This window comes from Homarus americanus, unplaced genomic scaffold, assembly GCF_018991925.1.
Source record: "Homarus americanus isolate GMGI-L3 unplaced genomic scaffold, GMGI_Hamer_2.0 scaffold53693, whole genome shotgun sequence".
NCBI classification, from domain to species: domain Eukaryota; kingdom Metazoa; phylum Arthropoda; class Malacostraca; order Decapoda; family Nephropidae; genus Homarus; species Homarus americanus.
This window is the reverse complement of record NW_024723245.1, coordinates 239,712-266,553: the sequence shown is the minus strand read 5'-3', so window position 1 is coordinate 266,553 and position 26,842 is coordinate 239,712. Positions and strand designations below refer to the sequence as shown.

The window sequence follows — 26,842 nt, the reverse complement described above, 5'->3', positions numbered from 1 at the left end:
TATTATTATTATTATTATTATTATTATTATTATTATTATTATCATTTGGTGAGGATTGGCATAAAAGTCATAACAAATAATAATTATATAAAAAATAATAGGAGATTGGTTTCATACTTTATAACATGCATCCAGTAGGTACACACGCGAGAAGTCCTTAGTCCTTTGTTAGGTTCACGTGCTTGTCTTTTACATAATTCAGGCTACAACTACAGTTAATAAACAATACCCTCGGAATAGAATATCAAGGCCTTCCAAAATGGATGACGCCTGCTGGGTAATTGGCGGTAAACATTTTATTGCTTTATAAAATCAGTGTAAAGTTGCTTCTAATTACGGTATATCTTTTGCTGTTGTTTTTAGATTGACAGTGGGTGAAATGACTTACAAGGGTCTGGTAGATGGTGATGGCTGTTGGTTGCTCTTTACGCTTTACAAAGTTATGTTCATTGGTTTTAAACTCATTTTGGTAGTAAACTTTTAATTCGTTTGAATGTTCATTGAATCTTGTTTATTTATTCACTGGTATTCAATATTTACTGTTTTCAAACTAAGTTCTTCACTTTGTAATTTTCAGTGACCTTAAACTTTTGTTGATACGAAAAACAAAAAAGTTTAGGGTTAAAATCGTCCAATAGACTTAAATGTTACCTGATACTAAATATTTTCTTCTCAACAAAGGTCAACTGTCATGTACTGTGTATTCACTGACCCAATAACTCAGTTGGTTATTCAGTGATGTTACTGGTATTACCTACTAAGCTGAACTTACTTATATATCAAGCTTCAAGGGGTCACAAAAGTTCAATACTAATCAAACGTTCTTCCTCTGTATTTTAGGAGTTCTACCCCAAACATCTTTTAATGATTACGAAAATGGTAGATAAAAGGTGATCAAAAAGGTATGGTTGGCTTAACTACACATCAGAATCTTATCGCCCAAAAGCTATTACTGATCGTCCAACTTTCAACACACAGTACGCATAGAAACGTATAAAACAGAATTCGAGCTGAAATTTAGGTTAGTTATTTGTTCTACCTGTGCAATATTCAGCGAATTAACCTAAAACTAATCAAAATTAAAGTAAAGTAAAGTAAACTAAACTAAACTAAGTCAGTCTGCTTTCCTTTAGTAGTATATTTAAAAAGTCTTAAAAGTTCACCTTTATTCTCGTCTTCAGTCGTTACCCAATTACAGTATTATTATTATTATTATTATACCAAGAGACAAATAATTAATGCTTTATCATCAATGTTTTCGTTTATTAGTGTACTGTAAACAATATACTGTAAAAGGCCTTCTGCTCTTCAGAGTTCTGTCATGTTGATGGAGGAACGGATCACTGCACTGAACTATGCTCGTGCTAGCTCCATGTCACAATCACCTCGGCATAATATACATATACAACGCTACGTATTGTAGTCAGTACACTGCGGGGTCAAAAGTTCGCTCCCTCCCAAAATGAAGCAGTGTCGACCCCAGATGAGATAAAACAGCACAACCGCATCACACGAGTCAGGGTAAGTTCGGAGACTCATTCCCGTGACTCAGTTTCTTCACGGGGAGCGAACTTTTGTCCCCGACTGTACATAATCTTACTCTATTAGTTAAAGTTCTTAGTGGATATTGTTTACTCTTAGACACGGGAGACGGCTTTAATAGTGGTAATAGCTAAAACTCTGTAATGGGATAAACAAAAACATAAAGAACTTATTAAGAACAAATTGAGCTTTTATTTTGTTTATTTGGGTCACCCTGTCACCTAACCGCTCCTTTTCAGAAACCCAATTGTCCGGTAGTTGTTGTGAAACTGCCAACCCTTAACAGAGATCCGTGCTGTATCATCTTGCCAAGACTTCAGCAACAAAATAGCAATAAATGTTTACCGTTGACAAGTCGCTCTTGTACCATAAGTGTCAGAGAAATGTTAATATTGTGATGTTGATATTGCACGATGAGTTCTCAGAGGCTCGTGGCGCCAGCACAGTACCATATCAGTGTGTGTGGTGGACTGGGCCTGGTGAAGTGAAGGCAGTGTGGCCGCGGCCGCTGTGGGGTGTGGAGGTAAATGAGTGCGCTCTGTGTATGCTGGTGACAGAGGTCATCGTTCGGCGTGGGGGTGTCCCTCGTTGTACTCTCTGTCAAATGACTATTATACGTGTGGTGGGCGCTGTACCTGCTCCCCGCTACTTAGCTAAACTAATGAACCTGTCATGTTCAAACTTCAAAAATCACCAGTGAAGTTGTTTATTGTGAGAGGATAATGATTAACTCTTGGTTCACTGGACAGATGGACGAATTTGTTTTGTAATATATACATGTCTGTGTGTATGCGTATGTATGTATGTGCGTGTGCGTGTGTTAATAATTGTTATGTCATTTAGCTACATTTCGTATAAAATATACATAAAACTTGGAACATCTGTCAAAAAATGACAATTGAAGCATTCAAGTCATAATTCACGCCATGAATAAGTAGTGTAGTGTGTCGTGTCTCGCCAGCCGCGCCGGAGGTACCCAACACCTGCCAGTCGTCAGTCCGTGCATCTCATGTAAACACGAGGACAACGTCAACACTTGATAAATAGTGCGTGACATCAGGACCATCACCAGTTTATCCAAGGTGAGTGGATTTCTCTTACATTTTCATATTATTTTGGGTCTTGGATCAGGATTGTATTACCTTTGAATAACGCAGAAGTTTTGTAAAAATATTTAAAAAAAGTTAATAGCCATGTATTTTATTATTAACATTTATATTTATATATCTTTTGTTTCTCTTAAATTTAAAATTGATTAAGAAAATGCTCGTGCGAAAATGAGGTTGTATCTAAGCTTCAATTATTACAATTTTAATAATTTATTTTTGTCTTGTAACTATTTGATACTTCAATAACGGACTGAATATATATATCGCTTGAATAACAGATTATACGACATATTAATAAGAACTAGTTACAGACCAATATCTTGCCCTCGACTGTACAGCACTGGTTGTCACAGACTCTTGTGTACAAAATAACCATCTGACACATGAGGTCGTAACGTATCCAATATACATCAAACGTAATCGAAGATCAATATGTTAGGTTAAATTCGATTGCTTTGCTTTTGTTGTAAACTGTTATTCTGTAATCATACACTGCCAGTCTCTTTATTAAAAGGAAATTAGAACGTTTAACCCAGGGCCGTATGCGACAACCGAACCATCAGTGTTACTAGTACTGTGATACATTCTACCACGCACGTAGCAAGTATTTATTTATGATTAAGCGATCTAAATACAGGTTCTTCAGTAATGGCATTGTAGAGGTTACAGGGAACGGTAATTTAATCATGATTTATTTGTGATATATCACTACGCTTCAACAGCTAAGGTCTTTAAGTGCACATACTAGTTAACTAATTATACTAGTTTCCAGCAATTAAAAAAAATCCTATTTATCTTTCTAGGTTGAATTATCGTTAATGTTATATAATGTTATGACTGAGCTTCAACAACTAAAATGCCTTTAAGCCCGTAGCACGTCCAGCGTTCACTCCAATACAGTATATCACCAATAGAATATATTATGAGTTCTATGTATTCCTCTGAATTATCAAACATGTAATGCGTGTTTGTCTAGATTAAATTAAAGACTATGATATTGATGATAGCTATTTGTATTTTGTTTTTAATTATAGAAGAAAACAATAAAAGTGAAGAAATGGGCGCTGAATATTTCGATCTCAGACTGTTGGAAAAAAAATATATAATCAGGTGAAATTATGAAGGCTGTTGCAGATCCCATTACAAATAGTGAGGTCTTCTAAATTTCCTCCGCACATTTATTATTTTTATGTATTTTCTTTGTGTGAGTTGTGTTTGTAGCGGCGCGTGATGGACTGGTGGTGGGCGTAATTTGGTTGTGTTTGGGGGTAATGTTGGAGGACGGAGGCGTAATATTCGCATGCATAAATTGGGTGTCTGAACGTCCGAATTCTCCCCAACCTCAAACTTACGTGATACAGAGCTGACCCCCTGTTGTGTGTGTGCGTGTGTGTGTGTGTGTGTGTGTATACAGATACTTGCATAAACTAGAGCAAACGAGGCTGTTGCATGATGATCCTTGATGTGTTGGTTGAGGTGAACTGATGTATTTTAAACATTATTATATTTTTAACCTTCTCAATCAGACATTGTTAATGAGTGTGTCATATCAAAGGTACAAGTGACGTCACGTGTACAAGTCAACACTTTAATGTAGGTCTGATGCATTGTTTTCTTTGTCCTGTATATGAAATTCGCCTAAGTTGAACACTGAACGTTTCTGTCCGCTGTCCTAATGTAAAGGTCGCTGGGTCGTGCTCGGGACACCCCTGGTTCACCCACCGGTGAGTGAGGACCTAACTCTACAGTTGGGGCAATGAAGGCTATCGAGTGCAGTGTCGGCCACACTATTTCACTGTCCACTGAAAGTTGCTGTATACACACAGTTTCTGGGACTCACTTTCATTGTTGTTTTAGATATTTCAGTTGTCAAGGTTCTTTTAAACAGACATTGTTACACGGTCAAGAGGGATAGTTTTTATTTCACTCTATAGGTCACATTTTTAAGTACAGTATTTAGATGCTACAACTGCTAATGTCGTTAAACACTGCTGTATTCGCTAAGTAATATTTCTACACGAGACAAGTTTAGAAAATTAATAAAGTTCTGCCATGCTTTCTGCTTATAATTAGTTTTAAGTTTAGAGTTGGTGCATGAGTCACCTTGGTTACTGATCAGTGATCACCAACACCATCTGTAACATTTACCTACATGTTATTAAAAAACAAATAAATGTTTTGTATAGTTGCTTGGAACGACGGAGGTTATTATACGCTCGAGTGATAAAATAAGCAATAGGCCATGCAACAGTGCAACACGTCTTCTAATTATTTCGTCACAAAGCTGTTTATTCATGTACTATACGTTAATGTACTCTGGAAAATTATCTTGTTCCTCAGACAGAGCCAATAATAACAGCATTACACAAACCCATCAGTTTCCTATTGGTAGAGTTTCCAGGTGTGTTCCACTCATGTCCTCGCCATGGCTGGTAGAGGCATCACCTGCTACACTATAATGGACGGAGAGTAGGAGAGGCGGTGGTGAGGGCGTGTGTGTGCCGGCCACTACAGCACGGACACCCATCACCTCACGGCCTCTCTACCTGCAGGGAGTCATAGTATTATCCTGAATTACCAACAATAATGAGTGTTTGTGTTGCTATACATGAAGGTGCGTCAACTGTCAGCCATTAAAAGAGATACAAGTTAAGTTTTAGAAGTTTTATACATGAAATTGTTTAAACATTATGACGGTAGAAGGCCAAGACATTTATGACCATATTGTCAACTTTTAAAATTATGCTTATTAAAGAAAGTTTAAACTGAACTGAATCCCTTGTGCGTGAATGTAGGTCACAAGGCTGAGTTTCTTACCCCCCTCCCCCCCCCCGGTGATACTGGGTGTTGTACTACGCCTCGGTGTTGCTGGGTGCTGAGGCCTTCCCTGGTATTGCTGGGTGCTGAGATATACACCTGGTGTTGCTGGGTGCTGAGACCTCTCTCTGGTGTTGCGAGGTGAAGAGACGTAACCCTGTTGTTGCTGGGTGCTGAGACCTCCCTCTGGTGTTGCTGGGTGCTGAGATATACACCTGGTGTTGCTGGGTGCTGAGATATACCCCTGGCGTTGCTAAGTACTGAGACCTCCCTTGGTGTTCCATGGTGCTGAGACCTCCTGGTATTCCATGGTGCTGAGACCTCCCCTGGTGTTCCATGATGCCGAGACCTCCCTGGTGTTTCATGGTGCCGAGACCTCCTGGTATTCCATGGTGCTGAGACCTCCCCTGGTGTTCCATGATGTGAGACTTCCCTGGTGTTCCATGGTGCTGAGACCTCCCTGGTATTGCTAGAGACCTCCCTGGTGTTCCATGGTGCTGAGACCTCCTGGTGTTCCATGATGCTGAGACCTCCCCTGTGTTCCATGGTGCTGAGACCTCCCTCTGGTGTTGCTGGGTGCTGGGATATACACCTGGTGTTGCTGGGTGCTGAGATATACCTGGCGTTGCTAAGTACTGAGACCTCCCTTGGGTGTTCCATGGTGCTGAGACTCTGCGTTCCAGGTGCTGAGACCTCTGGTATTCCATGGTGCTGAGACCTCCCTGGTGTTCCATGATGCCGAGACCTCCTGGTGTTCCATGATGCTGAGATTCCCCTGGTGTTCCATGGTGCTGAGACCTCCCTGGTGTTGCTAGGTGCTGAAATCTCTACCTACTGTTGTTTGGTGCTGAGAGGTCCACCTGGTATTGTTGGGTGCTAAGACCTCCCTGTAGTTGCTGGGTACTGAGACGTCCCTTGTGCTACTGAGTACGGATACGGACTCCTGGTGATGCTGGGTGCTGAGACGTACCCTGGTGTTGCTGGGTGTTGACCTGCTCTTGGGTTTCGGGTGCTGAGACGTACCTCTAGTGTTTCTGGGTGCTGAGACCTACTCTTGGTGTTGCTGGGTGCTGAGATCTCTACCTACTGTTGGGTACTGAGACCTCTACCTGGTGTTCCCGGGTGCTGAGAGGTCCCCCTGGTGTTGCTGGGTGCTAAGACCTTCCCCTGTAGTTGCTAGGTGCAGAGACGTAACCCTAGTGTTGCTGCTTGCTGATACAACCCTTGGTGTTGCTGGGTGCTGAGACGTCCCCTAGTGCTGCTGGGTTCTGAGACCTGCCCATGATGTTGCTGGGTGCTGAGATTTCTGGTGTTGCCTGGTGCTGAGACCTTGTGTTCTGGGTGCTGAGACCTGCCCCTGGTGTTGCTGGGTGCCGAGACCAGCCCTGATGTTGCTAGGTGCTGACCTCCCTCTTGTGTTGATGGTAGCTGAGAACATCCCTTGGTGTTGCTGGGTGCTGAGATGTATCCTGGTGTTGCTGGGAGCTGAGATCGTGTTGCTTGGTGCTGATACGTACCGCAGGTGATCCTGGGTGCTGAGACGTATCCATGGTCTCCCTGGTGCTGAGACCTCCTCCTGTTGTCGCTGGGTGCTGAGACCTCTCCTGGTGTTACTGGATGCTCAGATCTCCCTGGTGTTGCTGGGTGCTGAGACCATTACCCCGGTGTTGCTGGGTGCTGAGACCTCCACCTACTGTTTTGGGTGCTGAGATCTCTACCTGGTGTAGCTGGGTGCTGAGAGGTCCTCCTGGTGTTGCCGGATGCTGAGACGTAACCCTGGTGTTGCTGGGTGCTGAGACGTCCCCTTGTGCTGTTGGGTCCTGAGACGTATCCCTGGTGTTGCTGGATGTTGACCTGCTCTTGGTGTTGCTGGTGCTGAGACGTACCTCTTGTGTTTCTGGGTGCTGAGAGCATCCTTCCGTTTTGCTGGGTGCTGAGACGTCCCCCAACTGCTGCTGGGTGCTTAGACCTGCCCCTGGTGTTGCTGGGTGCTTAGACCTCGCTGGCGTTGCTGGGTGCTGAGATCTGCTCTTGGTGTTGCTGGGTGCTGAGACCTGCTCTTGGTGTTGCTGGTTTTAAGACGTACCCTGGTGTTGTTGTGCTGAGACTCTCTGGCGTTGCTGTGCTGAGACCTGCTCTGGTGTGGGTGCTGAGACCTGCTCTTGGTGTTGCTGGTGCTGCAACGTACCCCTGGTTTGCTGGGTGCTGAGATGTACCCCGAGTTGCTTGGTGCTGAGATCTTCCCTGGTGTTGCTGGGTGCTGAGACCTCCCACTGGTGTTGCTGGGTACTGTGACCTACCCTTTTTTGCTGGTGCTGGGACCTTCTGAGGCCTTTCGTGGCACTTCTGTTGAATTCTTAATTAGTTTTGTCTCAACTTTGGAATTAATTAATTGTAATCCTTCACGTGTTGATGATATGAAGTAACGTGAGCCTTGAAATGTTCCCGCCTTTTTTGTCATAGTTCTTGAGATGTGAAACGTTTTTGAATCTAAAATTTGAGATACTTTACTGTTTTCTTTAATTAATTCCTTTAATGAAGTTGTTTTTTATTCTTTGTAAGTCGATTTTCAATGTATTTTTATTTATTTATTGAGTCTATATTTTTATTGTTGGTGGAATTATATTTATTTTAATTTTTTTGACTTGTTGATTTTTCATTTATTGTCATGTTTATGTTTTCTTTCATTTCTTAACATATATATTATTTCCAATCTATTAAAGAAATGTTAATTCATAAAAAAAATGTCAAGGACTTCAAATGGTGACTTGAGGATTTTCTTAACTGTTTTACGTAATGATGTAAATATTGACAATCCATATTCTTCATCGTTTATCTAATATTCTTTACGTGTTCTTTGTACAGTTGTTATTATTCTTGTTTAACTGATGGTTTTGTTAAAAAATTTTGCATTTGTGTTCGTTATTTGTTTACCGTTTAATTACTCGTAAATTCGTCCGTATAATTACTAGTAGATGGCCGTCCAAGTAATTACTAGTAGATGGCCGTCCAAATAATTACTAGTAGATGGCCGTCCATATAATTACTAGTAAATATCTGTCCGTATAATTACTCGTAGATGTCTGTCCGTATAATTACTAGTAGATGGCCGTCCATATAATTACTAGTAGATGGCCGTCCATATAATTACTAGTAAATATCTGTCCGTATAATTACTCGTAGATGTCTGTCCGTATAATTACTAGTAGATGGCCGTCCATATAATTACTAGTAGATGGCCGTCCATATAATTACTAGTAGATGCCCGTTAGGTTAGCGTTGGGTAATTTATCATAAGGTGAATTGAGCTGAGGTACCTAAGTTTCACCTGAGCTCATAATTATCCTGGTGGTCTAAACGATTCCTCTGCCTGAGAATATATAATTAATCGGTGACCTGACATTCACTCTCTCAGACAGGAATAGTTATACTAATTAATTAATATATTTTTTTGGTCAAACTCGTGTAAAATTTCACTACACAAAGTAATTTCATGCACCGTACTGAAAATATATATATATAATGTTAAAGTTTTTTTTCTATAAACTTTTTTGCTCGTTATAATATTTATTTGTTTACTTTGAGCTGTGTTTATAAGGTTAATAAGTGTTATTCACTGTATTAATTTTATACTGTTTTTTTTTAATTTGTCTTATCAGTTGTGTTCTACAGTATTCTTTCTCTACATAAATGATGACCTCCCCAGCATTATACAATATTAATTCATCACCCATCATCACTCCAGCTTCACATCACACACCTCCCATCATCACCCCAGCTTCACATCACACACCCCCATCATCACCCCAGCTCATCACACACCCCCATCATCACCCCAGCTTCACATCACACACCCCATCATCACCCCAGCTTCACATCACACACCCCCATCATCACCCCAACTCACAGCACACACCCCCATAATCACCCAGCTTCACATCACACACCCATCACACCCCAGCTTCACATCACACACCCCATCATCACCCCAGCTTCACATCACACCCCCATCATCACCCCAGCTTCACATCACACACCCCCATCATCACCCCAGCTTACATCACACACCCCACATCATCACCCAGCTTCACATCACACACCCCCATCATCACCCCCAGCTTCACATCACACACCCCATCATCACTCAGCTTCACATCACACACCCCCCATCATCACCCCAGCTCACATCACACACCCCCATCATCACCCCAGCTTCACATCACACACCCCATCATCACCCCAGCCTACATCACACACCCCATCATCACCCCAGCTTACATCACACACCCCTATCATCACCCCAGCTTACATCACACACCCCATCATCACCCCAGCTTCACATCACACACCCCCATCATCACCCCAGCTTCACATCACATCATCACCAACACATCACCCCTAACATCACAAATTACCATCGACTGGTTTCTACCTCCCCGCCAAAAAGAAAAATATCGTCACCCAGAGGTCGATGTGGTTCATTGTGCTGTGAGCAGTGTGAGTCGACTAGTTTGGAACGGGTGGTACATTCTCTACTACGTCTAGACAACCGCCAGAATATCAGAATGACTAGTAATTTAATTTTATTCCTGCATATACTTTATACATACATAAATTGTGTATATGAATATCTGGAGTAGGTAAGCCGACAGAGGACGGTGAACTGGAGAATAAATTATGAAAGCGTGTCGTCCAGTGTTTTGTATTGTAAAGGAAACTGTACGGTATACATTTGGTGCCTGGATGTCTGTCTTGATTTTCATGTAATGTTTCTTTTATTTGATTCTTTCATTTCTTCACGTTTATTTAGTTTGTTACCATATGCGACCCCTACACACACACACACACACACACACTACACACACACACACACGCACACTACACGCATACTACACGCACACACACACACGCACACGCACACCATACACACACACACACACACACGCACATCAGAATGATCCTCTCTCTACACGCCACAATATGCAGTTTCTTCTCCGGAACTCCTCGTCTACCCAGATGGCAGAATAAGGAGGAATCGGACAAGCTGGAGAATAAACTTGGTGGGTGTGTCACCGCTCACCTGAGGCGCTCAACCGAAATACACTGCCAGGTTCTTATGTGTGTATTTATGTGACGTCTGGCGAGAACGAGATTGAGAGAAAGAGTTAGATAGGTAGAGAGAGGAGGAGAGGAGGGAGGAGGAGGAGAGAACTAAACAGAGAGAGAGAAATATAGGGATGGGGAAATTTTGATGACGCTAGAAAGGTGCGAGTAGATAGAAAGAGAGAGAAAGAGAACTCGGATTATTGATCAAGAGAGAGACAAGGAGAGACTGGTAGATATAGAAATAAAAAAGAAAGACAGTGAGAGAGGGAAGGTGGACTAAATTGTGATATAAATCATTAAAGTAAATGGTAAGTGATGTTTTTACGTTCACTTTGTATCACTTGTGTTTTTACGGCATCTCGTTAGTAATTTATGGCTAGCGAGGTAGTTGTTAGTAAAAACATCTGTTGATTATTAACGACACTCCTGTTATTACACTCACCTGTTTGTAATTAACGGGACACCTGTTATGTAATTATATATACTTCAAAGGAGACCGAACCCAGTGATTTAAAAAAAAGTATTTGTGTTATTACCTAAACAGCCAGTAGCTTCAGAGTGTACCTGGTTTAGAACACTTGCCTTAATAGGTCATGTCTGCAAAGTTTTGTTTAACTTTGTTTTAGGTAGAATAAAATCTAGAATAGACAGTGAGTTATCTGAAGAGCAAAATGGATTTAGAAAAGATAAAGGAACTAGAGAAGCTATATTTGGTTTGAGAATTTGGAGTGACAGCGCTTTAGAGGTCCAAAGAAATTTTCATATCTGTTTTGTTGGTTTTGATAAAAGCTTTTGATAAGGTAAAGCACAATAAACTTGTAGATGTCATGAAAAATAGGCATTAATGAAGGAGATTTAGAATTCTAAATAATCTTTACTGGTAACAGGAGGCTGCAGTGTTAGTAAATAATGAACTAACTAATTGGTTCACAGTTAGACAGGGAGTAAGGCAAGGCTGTGTTCTGTCTCCAACACTGTATAATATATATTCAGAATTCTTAATGAGAGAAGTTATAAGTGACGATGAAGGACTAAAAGTTAATGGTAAAGTAATATCAAATAAACGCTATGTAGATGATGATGCTCTTATGGATAGTGAAGAGGCGTTATAAAAACTGGTTAACAGATTAGTGGATAAAGGTGAGGAATATGGGTTAAGAGTTAATGCTGTGAAGACGAAAGTAATGGTTGTTTACAAATTGGATATAAAACCTAAAATAAAGATTATGGTTGGCAACAGGAACTTAACAAGTGGAAAATGTTGTGTATCTGGGACGTAACATTAACTATGATAGTGGATGTATGGAAGACATTATAACCAGTCGTAGATAGCATAGTTGGCATAGGCGTATAATCCTATCCTGTAAATCCAAATGATATTATAGGCCTATAACTGTTGTAAGCCCAAGTCACAACCATGTGTAGACAAAGTTATAATTTAACATTTCTAAGGAGGTCATAAATGCACTTGGCGATTGTGTCTATTACAGGTATCAGAATGGTCGACGATTTTAACCCATTTTTACTTGTTTTGAATCACCTGAAGAATAGCCCCCCTGCTCATTTCACCATAAGATTGACTACCCTAGTGCAAATTTGACCTAACTTAACCTTAACCCACGGAAAACAAAATACATAAATTATTGTACCTGTGTGTCTGTGGGCTTTTGTTTGGGTGAGGAACAACTGGTTTTTTTTTCGCTATAAGTCTCTAGAATAGGTAGTTTAGGTGAACAACAACGGTAGAGTATATTACTGGATGCTTTCGGAGAGGGGAGCAGAGGGGGGCCCGGGAGAAACAACTTTTCGTCTATGCAAGAATTCTTAAAATATGTAAGTTTATGTGAGTAAGAATGATAAAGTATTACCTACATACGTTCCAGATACCATAATGAAGAAATGGAAATGTGTAAAAAAAAAGAAAAGGGAAATTGGAAAAGAAATGGAAAATCATTGTGGGGGAACTTAAATAATACATGCTCATAAACGTGAGAACCTGAACCATCCGGGAAACACCAATGAAATCTTGGCATAATGAGAAGTTAAGACAAATATTAATACAAGCTGAGCTACAAGGCTATGATACATGTTCTCTCGTTGTAAGGAAAATAAATTACTTGGAATTCTTTCTTTGCAGGAATTTTAAGACGAAACTTAAAGTCATTATGCAGACAAGAGGAACATCCTGGGCCAGACGCCTTCCCTGTTTGTTGCCAGAGTCAATCTCCCGCCCCGAGTTTTAATATTCTTTTTCCTTTAAGTAAATTGATGATCTCAATATGGTGTTTGATATATAAGACCATTGTACTATTTATCATACATTGTCAACTACTGTATTTAACTAACATACATTAATCACTACTGCATTTAGTTAGCATGTACATTGATCACTACTGTATTTACCCTCACCACATTGGTCCTGCACAAACTGAAATACAATGGTTCCTCCTTCATATGTTTATAAAACTTTATCCAGACTCTGTGGCATTCTTAAGTGACTCTGTACTCCACACGGGATAACCTGGAGATAGTCATCCCAGTTTATTTAACTTACGATGAAACACCCTTACGGTACCTGGGGAGAAGGTTAGGCAGGGCTTGGTTAGGTTTGTTTAGCTGGATTGCTAAGTTGGCATTAGAATTTTTAATCATCAGGTGAAATAAACTGGGGTGCTAATCTTCAGGTAATCACTGTGTACGCGAGTTTGGGTCGTGACAACTAGCAGCCTCTTTCTTGCTCAAGCTCCCTGTAAACTGATCGGTGCTGGCGGACATGGTTGTTATATCCAATTGTTATTTAGAGGCACCATGGGGGAGGATAGGGGAGATGGAGGAGATAAGATAATGATAATAGATAAGAGGGGAAAGAAACACAGTCAAAGGAAATTCAAAGAGAAGAAGATAAAGGTACGATAGATAAAGATTAGAGAATAATAAGGAGAAAGAGAGGATTTAAGAAGGCGATTAATATCTTAGGCAAGACAAGGAAGAGAGATATGTGATGATGAAAGGAGAAATGAAAACAAGAAAAAGAAATGTTAAAGAAGAAATGAGAAACACACAAAGAAGAAGAGAAGAAAAAATAATAATAAATAATAAGAAGAAGAAGAAGAACAAAGAAAGAAGAAATTGCTTGAAAAAGAAGAAGAAAAAAGACGAAAACCAACTTAAAAAAACGAAAAAATTAAAATAAAAGAAAAGCCGCCAGAAAACTAAAGAATAATAACAAAAAGAAAATAACAAAGAAGGAAGTGTGATAAATGAGTGAGAGGTTTAGAAGGAGGAGATAGAGCCTTCTAGTGAATACACGTTGAAAGATGTAGAAGAGAGGGAAAACCTCTATTGTGCTATATGGCGCTTCCTTCTCATCCCATCAGGTGTGAGGAGAGCGGCAATATCCAGAGTGAGGGAGGGGAGTGGGGGTGAGAGAGTGAGGGAGAGTGAGGAGGGAGGGAGGGAGGGAGGGGTGAGAGAGGGAGGGAGGGAGCGAGGTGGGGGGTGAGAGAGGAGGAGAGTGCGGAGGGAGGGAGGGAGGTGGGGTGAGAGAGTGAGGGAGGGAGAGTGCGAGGGAGGGAGGGAGGTGGGGGTGAGAGAGTGAGGAGGGAGGAGGGAGGTGGGGTGAGAGAGGGAGGAGGGAGGGAGAGGTGAGGGAGGGGAGGAGGGAGGTGGGGGGTGAGAGAGTGAGGAGGGGAGGGAGGTGAGGAGAGAGGAGGAGAAGGGAGAGAGTGAGGGAGGGAGGGAGGGAGGTGGGGGTAGAGAGTGAGGGGAGGGAGGAGAGGGGAGGAGGAGGGAGGGAGGGAGTGTGGGGGTGAGGAGTGAGGAGGAGGAGAGGCGAGGAGGGAGGGAGTGTGGTGAGAGAGTGAGGGGAGGGAGGGAGGTGGGTGAGAGAGTGAGGGAGAGGGAGAGTGAGGGAGGGAGGGAGGGGGGTGAGAGAGAGGGAGGAAGAGTAGGAGGGAGGGAGGAGGGAGTGTGGGGTGAGAGTGAGGGAGGGAGGGAGAGAGGGAGGGAGTGGGTGAGAGAGTGAGGGAGGAGGGAGAGGTGAGGGAGAGAGGGAGGGAGTGTGGGGTGAGAGAGGAGGGAGGGAGGGAGGAGTGCAGGGAGTGTGGGGTGAGAGAGAGGGAGGGAGGAGAGTGAGGGAGGGAGGGATTGTGGGGTGAGAGAGGGAGGATGTCCTAAACATTTACTCATACTAGATTATAATGTCCTTAAACACCGTAAATAATAAAATTCTGGTTATAAATACAGACTTTTTTGGGGACACCTTGACGCGGCCCAATCTACCTTGCGTTTCACCTGTAAATTTAGCCATGTACTACCTGAAATTATGCAGATCAATGAATTAGTTGTATTTCATAATAATTAATCATCCGGGAGTTGATTACGAGTGAACGATAATAAATAATTATATGGCGTTGACATACTATTGCACATGTTCCTCTGAATCATATACCAATAATCAATACTATAATTATTTCCATTAAAAAATATATATCCGGCTTAATTTTTCTCTTCAGTTTTTTATTAATGGGTTATGGAAATTTGCTGTTGTAAATTTTTTTGGGTTGTATAAAAATGGCGTTTCAAATTGTGAAATCTTTTCCAGCCAAACATTGACGCAAATATATGTATTTGTATTACCGGAATAAAGTAGACATTATATCAGGAATAAAGTAGACATTTTATCAGGGAATAAAGTAGACATTAAATCAGGAATAAAGTAGAGATTGCATTAGGAAATAAAGCAGAGATTGCATTAGGAAAAGTAGGGATTGTATCGGAATAAAGTAGGGATTGTATCAGGAATATTAGATTGTATCAGGAATAAATTAGGAATTGTCTCAGGGAATAAAGTAGAGATTGTATTTGGGTAAAGTAGGGGTTGTATTAAGGAATAAAGTAGGGATTGTATCATGGAATAAATTAGGAATTGTATCAGGAATAAAGTAGAGATTGTATGAAGGAATAAAGTAGGGAATGTACAAGGAATAAGGTAGGGATTGTATCAGGAGTAAAGTAGGGATTGTATCAGGAATAAAGTACGGATTGTATCAGGAATAAAGTAGGGATTGTATCAGGAAAAGTAGGCATTGTATCGGAATAAAGTAGGGATTAAATTAGGGACAAAGTGGGGTTGTAAGGAAGGAATAAAGTAGGGATTGTATAGGAATATAGTAGGGTTGTATATGAATAAAGTAGGGGTTGTATTAAGGAATAAAGTAGGGGTGTATCAGGAACAAAGTAGGGGTTGTATCAGGAATAAAGTAGGGGTGTATCAGGAACAAAGGGATTGTAACGGGAAATGTAGAGATTAAATTAGGGAATAAAAGGGGTGTATTATGAATAAAGTAGGATTGTATCAGGAATAAAAGAGGGGTTGTATCAGGAATAAAGTAGGGGTTGTATCAGGAATAAAGTAGGATTGTATCAGGAATAAAGTAGGGATTAAATTAGGAATAAAGTAGGGGTTGTATTATGAATAAAGTAGGGATTATCAGGAATAAAGTAGGGGTTGTATCAGGAATAAAGTAGGGTTAACAGGCAAAGTAGGATTAACGGAAATAAAGAGATTAAATTAGGGAATAAAGTAGGGGCTATTGAGGAGGAGGAAGGTGTGTGACAGGAGGAGGAAGAGGAAGAGGAAGGTGTGAGACAGGCTGAGAGGGGGACAGGTGAGTGTTGTCGTGGGTCTCAGGTAAAAAGTAGTTAATTAACGTGGTGTGTGAGGTGTGTGTGTGGTGCTGTTATGTTGGGTGAGCACTAATTGTCTACCTGAATTGAGTGTGTGTGTGTGTGTGTGTGTGTGTGTGTGTGTGTGTGTGTGTGTGTGTGTGTTATTTATGTAAGTACTATGCGTGTTTTTATGTATGTGTGTGTATGAGTGTATGATTGTATGTACGAGTATATATGTGTTTTTGAGTGTATGTGTGTATAATTGTAGGCGTGTGTACTGTATATATGTGACTGAGTGTGTGTTTGTATATGCGAGTATGTGTGTGTATAAGGAGAGAGAGAGAAAGAGAGAGAGAGAGAGAGAGAGAGAGAGAGAGAGAGAGGCACCAGACTTGAGAACCCTCCTCTCTTTTTTTTTTTTACAGGTTATCAGGGGTTGAGTGACAGGTGTTGCGTCTAGTCAATATGAGTGGCAGGTGAGGGCTGACATGACAACCACCCCACGCTGTGTAATTACTTTTATAAGACTTATACTGTATTGCTTCTCTGTCCAGTTGGTTCAGTGCATTTTGGCCTGTCAAGATTGATTTTCGGGTCTATTATATTGAATTCTGTTAGACTGAGTTGTGTTAGACTGAGTTATGCTAGTCTGTTGTGCTGATTGAGTTGTGCTAGATTGAGTTGTGCTAGATTGAGTTGTGCTAGTCTGAGTTGTGCTAGATTGAGTTGTGCTAGATTGAGTTGTGCTAGATTGAGTTGTGCTAGATTGAGTTGTGCTAGACTGAATTGTGCTAGTCTGAGTTATGCTAGTCTGAGTTGTGCTAGATTGAGCTGTGCTAGATTGAGTTGTGCTAGACTGAGTTGTGCTAGATTGAGTTGTGCTAGTCTGAGTTGTACTAGACTGAGTTGTGCAGACTGAATTGTGCTAGACTGAATTGTGCTAGACTGTTACCTAGTTTGAGTTTTGCTCGACTGAGTTTTGCTAGACTGAGTTGTGCTAGACCGAGTTGTGCTAGACTGAATTGTGCTAGACTGAATTGTGCTATTCTGAATTGTGCTAGTCTGAGTTGTTAGTCTGAGTTGTGCTAGTCTGAATTGTGGTAGACTGTTACCTAGTTTGAGTTTTGCTAGACTGAGTTTTGCAAACTGAGTTGTGCTAGTCTGAATTGTGCCGACTGAGTTGTGATAGACTGAGCTGTGCTAGACTGAGTTGTGGTAGACTGTTACTTAGTTTGAGTTTTGTAGACTGAGTTTTGCAGACTGGAGTTGTGCTAGACTGAGTTGGTGCTAGACTGAATTGTGCTAGACTGAATTGTGCTAGTCTGAGTTGTGCTAGTCTGAGTTGTGCTAGTCTGAATTGTGGTAGACTGTTACCTAGTTTGAGTTTTGCTCGACTGAGTTTTGCTAGACTGAGTTGTGCTAGACTGAGTTGTGCTAGACTGAATTGTGCTAGACTGAATTGTGCTATTCTGAATTGTGCTAGTCTGAGTTGTTAGTCTGAGTTGTGCTAGTCTGAATTGTGGTAGACTGTTACCTAGTTTGAGTTTTGCTAGACTGAGTTTTGCTAAACTGAGTTGTGCTAGTCTGAATCGTGCTAAGTTGTGATAGACCGAGCTGTGCTAGACTGAGTTGTGGTAGACTGTTACTTAGTTTGAGTTTTGCTCGACTGAGTTTTGCTAGACTGAGTTGTGCTAGACTGAGTTGTGCTAGACTGAATTGTGCTAGACTGAATTGTGCTAGACTGAATTGTGCTAGTCTGAGTTGTGCTAGTCTGAATTGTGGTAGACTGTTACCTAGTTTGAGTTTTGCTAGACTGAGTTTTGCTAAACTGAGTTGTGCTAGTCTGAATTGTGCCAGACTGAGTTGTGATAGACTGAGCTGTGCTAGACTGAGTTGTGGTAGACTGTTACTTAGTTTGAGTTTTGCTAGACTGAGTTTGCCAGACTTGAGTTGTGTAGTCTGAATTTGCCAGTCTGAATTGTGCTAGTCTGAATTGTGCTAGTCTGAATTGTGCTAGTCTGAATTGTGCTGGTCTGAGTTGTGCTAGTCTGAGTTGTGCTAGTCTGAGTTGTGCTAGTCTGAGTTGTGCTAGTCTGAGTTGCACTAGACTGAGTTGTGATAGACTGAGCTGTGCTAGACTGAGTTGTGCTAGACTGTTACCTAGTTTGAGTTTTTTAGACTGATGGTGCTAGACTGAATTGTGCTAGTCTGAATTGTGCTAGTCTGAATTATGCTAGACTGAATTGTGCTAGACTGAGTTGTGCTAGATTGAGTTGTGCTAGTCTGATGTACTAGACTGAGTTGTGCTAGACTGAATTGTGCTAGACTGAATTGTGCTAGACTGTTACCTAGTTTGAGTTTTGCTCGACTGAGTTTTGCTAGACTGAGTTGTGCTAGACTGAGTTGTGCTAGACTGAATTGTGCTAGACTGAATTGTGCTATTCTGAATTGTGCTAGTCTGAGTTGTGCTAGTCTGAGTTGTGCTAGTCTGAATTGTGGTAGACTGTTACCTAGTTTGAGTTTTGCTAGACTGAGTTTTGCTAAACTGAGTTGTGCTAGTCTGGAATTGTGCAGACTGAGTTGTGATAGACTGAGCTGTGCTAGACTGAGTTGTGGTAGACTGTTACTTAGTTTGAGTTTTGCTAGACTGAGTTTTGCTAGACTTGAGTTGTGCTAGTCTGAATTGTGCCAGTCTGAATTGTGCTAGTCTGAATTGTGCTAGTCTGAATTGTGCTGGTCTGAGTTGGTCTGAGTTGTTAGTCTGAGTTGTGCTAGTCTGAGTTGTGCTAGTCTGAGTTGTGCTAGTCTGAGTTGCACTAGACTGAGTTGATAGACTGAGCTGTGCTAGACTGAGTTGTGCTAGACTGTTACCTAGTTTGGGTTTTGCTAGACTGAGTTGTGCTAGACTGAATTGTTAGTTTGAATTGTGCTAGTCTGAATTATGCTAGACTGAATTGTGCTAGTCTGTGTTGTGCTAGTCTGTGTTGTGCTAGACTGAGTTGTACCAGACTGTCTTACCTAGTTTGAGTTTTGCTAGACTGAGTTGTGCTAGTCCGAATTGTGCTTGTCTGAATTGTGCAGACTGTGTTGTGCAGACTGAGTGCTAGACTGAGTTGTGCTAGATGTGTCACCCAGTTTGAGTTTTGCTAGACTGAGTTGTGCAGTCCATTGTGCTTGTCTGAATTGTGCTTTACTGAGTTGTGCTAGTCTGAGTTGTGCTAGTCTGAGTTGTGCTAGACTGAGTTGTGTTAGACTGAGTTGTGTTAGATTGAGTTGTGCTAGTCTGAGTTGTGCTAGTCTGAGTTGTACTAGACTGTGTTACCTAGTTTGAGTTTTGCTAGACTGATGTGCTAGTCCGAATTGTGCGAGTCTGAATTGTGCTAGACTGAGTTGTGTTAGACTGATTGTTAGACTGAGTTGTGCTAGACTGGTTGTTAGACTGAGTTGTGCTAGACTGAGTTGTGCTAGACTGAGTTGTGCTTAACTGAGTTGTGCTAGACTGAGGTTGTGTTAGACTGAGTTATGTTAGACTGAGTTGTGCTATTGTGCTATACTGAGTTGTGCTATACTGTGTTGTGCTATACTGAGTTGTGCTAGTCTGAGTTGTGCTAGACTGAGTTGTGCTAGACTGAGTTGTGTTAGACTGAGTTGTGCTAGACTGAGTTGTGCTAGACTGAGTTGTGCTAGACTGAGTTGTGCTAGACTGAGTTGTGCTAGACTGAGTTATGTTAGACTGAGTTATGTTAGACTGAGTTGTGCTATTGTGCTATACTGAGTTGTGCTATACTGTGTTGTGCTAGACTGTGTTGTGCTCGACTGAGTAGTGCTAGACTGAGTTGTGCTAGACTGAGTTGTGCTAGACTGAGTTGTGCTAGACTGAGTGGTGTTAGACTGAGTTGTGCTAGACTGAGTTGTGCTAATTTTAGTTGTGCTAGACTGAGTTCTTTTAGCCTTACCTGTATTTCGGAATGGTCCAAGTAACTATATACATACCCAAGCCACTGGCATTCTTCCCTCGGCATGGCATCTCTAAGGGAGTTGCCATTAGGTAAATATCCATTCCTGTATATACGAGAATACTTTCCGTTTTTAGGCGTATACGTTTTAGGATGGCCCAGGTAGATCCATCGTAGGACAAAAGGCCAGGTGGTATTGGGGAGCTTGTGCGGGAAGATGTGTGGAATAACAAGTGGGGAGGAGGAGAGTGGGGGAAGAGGGAAGTTTAGAGGAGATGAAGATTGTCCTGGGAGGGAGAGGGAGGAGGGGTGGGTGGGTGAGAAGATAAAGGGAAGGAAGGAGGGTGAGTGAGAGGGTATGAAAAGGTAGTGGAAGGAATGAAGAATAGTGGGAGAGAAGGTAAGGGGTCGGAGAGGGAGGGTGACATGATGAGAGGGGCGTGAAGGGAAGTGATAGGATATGAATATTATAAATTTTCACTATCATTAACGTGATATAACCTCTCACCATCATAAAGACCTATCACTATCTTCCAACATGATAACTTGACACCACCACCACCACCAACATGATAACCTCCCAACACCATAATGACCTGTCACTTTCCTCCAACATGATAACTTGGCACCACCACCACCACCACCACCACCAACATGATAACCTCCCAACACCATAATGACCTGTCACTTTCCTCCAACATGATAACTTGACACCACCACCACCACCAACGTGATAACCTCCCACCACCACCACCACCACCACCGCCATCAGGATCGCTCGTCACCATCACCAGTACAAAGGCGTCGTACCATCACGCACCAGGAATACCCGAGGAGTCCCTGTTTTACGAGGTACTCCTGCTTCAGTAGTGGCGGTTCTCGTGTTGGCCTCTTGGCATTATTCTGGAACTGAGTGGCTGCCTTACTTGATGTTGGGAGTTTTGTCAATATTACATTTAAACACAGCTTATAGATACGACTATATAAAGAAAGATACAAAGTATGAATTTGTAACCATTGATGAACGTCTGGGTGAGGAACATACAACACCTCAAGACGGGGATGGGTGTGGATGATGATGGATGATAGGAATGGTCAGGCTGGGACGAATTGAGGTGAAAAGGGTTTAGCTTGAGGGGAGAGGGTCAGTATGCATCATGGAACGGGACAGAGGAGGGGGAGGAGGAGGAGGAGGAGAAGAAGGGAAGGGTTTAGTAAGGGTGTGCGAGGAGAGTAGAGGAGGGAAAGGAGGAGATGAGGGAAAGGGTTTGGTGAGGGTGTGTGAGAGAGTAGGACAAGGAGGAGGAGAAGGGAAGGGTTTAGTAAGGGTGTGCGAGTAGAGGAGGGGAGGGGAGGAGACGAGGGGAAAGGTGTGTTGAGAGGAGAGGAACAGGTAGGGATGTGTGTTTAAATAAGGTTTCTTTTCGGTCGTAGTTAAACTCTCAAATAGAGCCTGACGAGGCGTAGTGTTAAACGCACACACACACACACACACACACACACACACACACACACACACCAATATCCCTCTCATTACAAAATAATCCTCAGTGGACTTGGCTAGTTCAGGCCGCCGTCGACCTCAAAAGGCTAGGCTCCAGTGTTCTGAAATTCCTATTGTAAATTCTTCTGTTAACTGGAGAAATGAGAATACATTAAAGTGGCTTATTAATGCTCCGACAAAATTCATGGGTTTCTGAACTTTGTGAATTTTACTCTTTTAAAACTGCAGATTCGAGAACGTAATTTAAGGCTCGTTTAAACTACCGTACGGCACACACACACAGTAATGGAATCTCAAAGGTTCATATGTTAGATTTTCACTTTTTCACTTACATGGAGCGAATTAAAATGCATCTAATTAGCTCATCTTACTTAATTTACGAGAAAAAACGACTCATAGAATTGTAAGCATAATTTTCCCTCTAACTGTAAGTATAATAAACACCTAACAACTTCTCTTTACACTACGACAAAAAGACAAAGGGTGACAGAAACATTATGAAACACAATATTGAGATTAATTATTATTAGACACTACTTTACGACCTCCTCACACCCTCATCCAGACCACAGGAAAGGTGCGACTGTGTTTGTTTTTGTGGGGGAGAAGGAGGAAAGAAGGGGGAGGCGGAAAGAAGAGGGAGGGAGAAGAGGGAACAAGGAGAAGGATGGAAGGGGGATGGGATTAATGATTGCTATTAAAACAGTTTATTTAGATTGAAAAAAATACAAAGTTTACAATAATAAAAAAAAGTAATGAAATGACTGTCCTCAAAGTAACAGTATCCGAATCCAGTTACTCTTTTGAGGGGCGGGGGGTAGGGGGGGGGGAGCACGGAGATATTTCGTGAATTTTAAGTTTAGTAAAGGTGACCGCTAGTTCCTCTGTCTCTTAAACTGGGTTATATTGGCTGGGAAGACTTGGGGAAACTCTCCATCTGAAGGTGACTTTGTCGGTGTGTGAACTGAAGAGATTATTTTAACTGGGTGGAAAATATAACTGTACAGGAACACTATGGGGGAGTTTCTTGTGTATTTGGTGTTTGTACGAGTATAGTCACCTGAAGATTAGACACCCACTGTTTATTTTACCTGATGATTAAACTCCCTTATACTACCTGGTGGAAGATATGTTAGGTTAGGTTAGGTTTGAGTTATGATAGGTTAGAGTTAGATTAGTCTAGCATTAGATTAGGTTACATTTGGTTAGGTTAAGTTGGCGTTACATCAGGTTAAGTTAGCGTTGGATTTGGTTAAGTTAGGTTAGTATTAGGGATTTTCATCAGGTAAAATTAGCTGAGGATGACTAATTCTCAGGTGGTCCAAATAATTTAACCTATACTGGCGAAGACTTTAGAAATCGATAGTGAATTAATGAAGCCAGTTAGAGATTTATTTACAATACATTATAAAAATAGTAAAGCCGCAATGTCTATGAGCTTACCTAAAGTCAAACACGCGATATACCCGTGAACGTGGTTAAATTAATAAAGTTAGGTTAGGTTTGGTTAGGTTAGGTTAGGTTAGGTTTGGTTAGGTTAGGTTACATATCAAATACCCGCTGCTGAGGTTTCAATTGTATCCGCTCATCTCTTCTGGAGTTCTGGTGGCCAACGCTTGGGACTGAATCACGGACGACAGGAACAACCGCGCGATGCTGACATTTTCTTGGACTGTAGTTGTGTTTGTGTTGATTTCACTGCGTTTTCTTTCATGTTTAACTCGATATTTTCTCACTTTTCGCTCTTTTTCTCTTTTTTGTTTTGTCCCTCTTGTTTTTCGTTAAATTTCTTTCTCTGCCTGTCTCTCTTTCATACGCCCTTTCTCCCACCTCTCTTTCTATTTATAAATTCGTTTGTCTTCCTCTTTATTTCCTTACTTTTCTCTTCCTTGTTCGCCTCTCCACCATATTTCCTTCTTTCTTCTCCCTTCCCACTCCTCTCTTAGAACACACTTACAATCTTCTTCCTCCCTACCTCCTCCTCTTCCTCCCTACCTCCTCCTCCCCCTCCCTACCGCCTGCTGCTCCTCCCTACCTCCTCCTCCCCCTCCTGCTCCTCCCTACTTCCTCCTCCCTCCATCCCAACTTCCTCTTTCCTTCTCGTCCTTCTCTCTCGTATCCTCCAAATCTCCTCCTTCCGTCTTCCCTCCCTGTCCGCTTCCTCCTCTTCCTACTCCTCCTCCTCCTCCATCCCTGCCTACACCTTCCTTCCTTCCTCTCTTCATTCCTTCCTTCCTCCCTTCCTTCCTCCCTCTTCCCTCCCTTCCTTCCTTCCTCCTCTTCCTTCCCCTCCCTCCCATCTACCATCTTTACTTCTTCCTTCCTTCCTCCTTACCTCCTTCTCCCCCCCTCCCCCTCCCTCCCTGACAATGCCCTTCGTGTCCAATTCCCTCAAGTGGAGCCTCGTATAAGTTTATTACTAATAGGAGCCAATTTTCTCATGTTTTTATTTTCGTATGTGGAACTGTCACAGTTGAATTTAATAACGCAATGTCAACACGCGTCTTTGTGGTCGTGTGTGCGTGTGTGTGTGCGCGTGTGTGTCTGTGTAGGTCTATGTATGTATGTATGTATGTATGTATGTATGTATGTTGTTCAACGATAGGAGTCTTTTTTGGAACGAGTCAATCTTGTTTTGGTTAGTTTAGGTAAGGTTTTAGTTAGGTTAGGTTAGGTTTTGTGAAGGTTAGGTTAGGTTATGAGACGAAATATGGGGAAATAAAGCACGTAGGTACAGTGAGGAGAGAGAGAGAGAGAGAGAGAGAGAGAGAGAGAGAGAGATCATTGTTCTCACTAGGATGACACACAGGTAAGCGGGGCAGGTCTTTACTGGCCCATCGCACCTGGGTCAAGGGGGAGTCAGAGGAACCAGGTGTATGTGAAGGCTATGGCTGGGCAGAGAGAGAGAGAGAGAGAGACGGGGGCGGGGGTGGGGGGGGGACTCAACAATACCGACTGTATGAAAGCGGTGTGTAATAATAATAATAATTAACGGTTTATTGAAAGAGCATGGCAGGCGGAAGGCTGAAAATATACAGTTACATAATTGGGGAATGGGTCTCTTGATTTACAAATAATATACAAGTAACATAAGTGATACAAATATGATATATAATAACTAGGTGGGGAGAAGCTCAAACTACAGGGCATTTCAACATAGTGACAGTGCAAAAAGTAAGATTGACTGGGAGTGAATACACTGGTTGATTAGAAGTTCCTGATAATTTTTACAATGGTTGGGACTGGGTTGTTCTTATAGCGATCAGTTCGTGCTCGTATGGGCTGGATGCGGTTGTGGTGTCGAACAGCAATGCTCGGACGAGGGATCTCGGGTGGTAGTAGGAGCCGGTGTCGGGGATGGTGCAGAAGATTTTCACCAAATTTGCAGATGAGGTCGTGGTGATGGTCAATGAGAGCCGAGAGGGTCAGTGTGTTGAGCGCTTCTTGATATGTGGAGTAGGAAGGGGAGAGAATAATCTTGCATGCCCTCTTTTGCACTTTTTCTAGGTGTGTGTGTGTGTGTGTGTGTGTGTGCGCGCGTGTGTGAGTGTGTGCACCTCATTGCACTCAAAAGCGTCTATATATATATTTCCTCGTTTTTTCCTAATATACTTCCATTCATACACATTCATAGTTATAACAAACATACACATATATACATAATAATAACCATCATACTCACATACACTATACATCGTTGTAGTGAACCCAATTTTACCCCCCCTCCCTCTCTCTCTCTCTCTCTCTCTCTCTCTCTCTCTCTCTCTCTCTCTCTCTCTCCTATTAACCTAACCTAACCCAACCTACTCTAACGTTACATAATTCGGTGCACTTACATAATAGAAATAAATAAACAATGAAAATAAAAAATAAACAGATATATAAACAATAAAACAAACAAATCAACAAACAGAGAGAGAAATAAAGCAAAATAATTAGGAAAAACAAAAAGAAATCCTGATAAATAGAGAAATACTAACATAAAATAAAATAAAGATACAGCCAACAAATAATAATAATAATAGAAATGAACGAAAACGGAAACTAGGATAAAAATTTGTACCTCTATCGGGAAATATTCAGTTGGACCAAATCCCTCCAATAATATTACCAAACTATATCCAAGAACGACTCATAATAAAATTCCTTCAATCCTTCCAAAATCCCTCATAGATGTTATTACGATCGACTACAGATTATAAAATACACTTAGGAAGAAAGAAAAAAGACCACTGGTATATAAACCTTTCAATAATATTTCTCTTCCATTTGATTATTAATTTAGTCACATAAATCAGGTTGAAATTATGGGTTATTCTATTTTTTTTTTAATTAGATGACACTCGAATGCTACTCTGGTTTGTGTAATGGTTAATGAATGGTAAAGGTGTTAATTAATATTGTTTTATGGGGTTTTATTAACGTTACAGTAGATGGATTTTGTAATTTGTTTTTCTTTTCTTTATTGTTTTGGTTTATTAAGTTTTACTGATATTCTTAGGAACGTTAATGATTGGGTAGTAATTATTTTTAGAACTTTCTCTTGGGTGTGTTTGGGGGTAAGGTGGTGGTGTTTGGGGTAAGGTGATCCCTGAGGTGTCTGGGGGTGTTTGAGAGTAAGGTGGTGTCTGGGGTAAGGTGATCTCTGGGGTGTCTGGGGGTGTTTGGGGTGGTGTCTGGGGTAAGGTGATCTCTGGGGTGTCTGGGGGTGTTTGGGAGTAAGGTGGTGTCTGGGGTAAGATGGAGTCTTGGGGTGTTTGGGGTAAGGTGGAATCTTAGGGTGTCTGGGGGTAAGGTGGTGTCTGGAGGTAAAGTGATCTCTGGGGTGTCTGGAGGTAAGATCTTCTCTGGGGGTAAACTTAAACGTTGTCAGATATCTTCATAATTTTTTTAGTTAATTATTTATACTTTCTGAACTAACAACAAAACTTAATTTGGCTAACAGTGATAATTTTTCACGTTATCTCTCTAATTATCTTTATTAAAACCTAATTAGAAATAGATTTGTTTAATAACCCCCCCACACACACATACCTTTAAAACAAACAAACAAACAAAACAAACAAGGAAACAAGAACATCAACAAAAAACACTCCTCCCCCACCCACAGGTAAAACAGGTTAATTACATTCTGGATA

General features: G+C 41.5%; 1 protein-coding gene across 1 annotated transcript in view; it reads left to right on the top strand.

Annotated features, from left to right (window-relative positions):
- The first annotated feature begins 2,001 nt into the window (after positions 1-2,001).
- LOC121863379 (irregular chiasm C-roughest protein-like) overlaps positions 2,002-26,842 on the top strand; it is a 102,419-nt gene continuing 77,578 nt past the window's right edge. The window contains exons 1-2 of the mRNA XM_042361995.1: positions 2,002-2,065; positions 2,386-2,624. The gene's annotated coding sequence lies outside the window, so the exon portion shown is untranslated. The remainder of the gene's footprint in view (positions 2,066-2,385; positions 2,625-26,842) is intronic.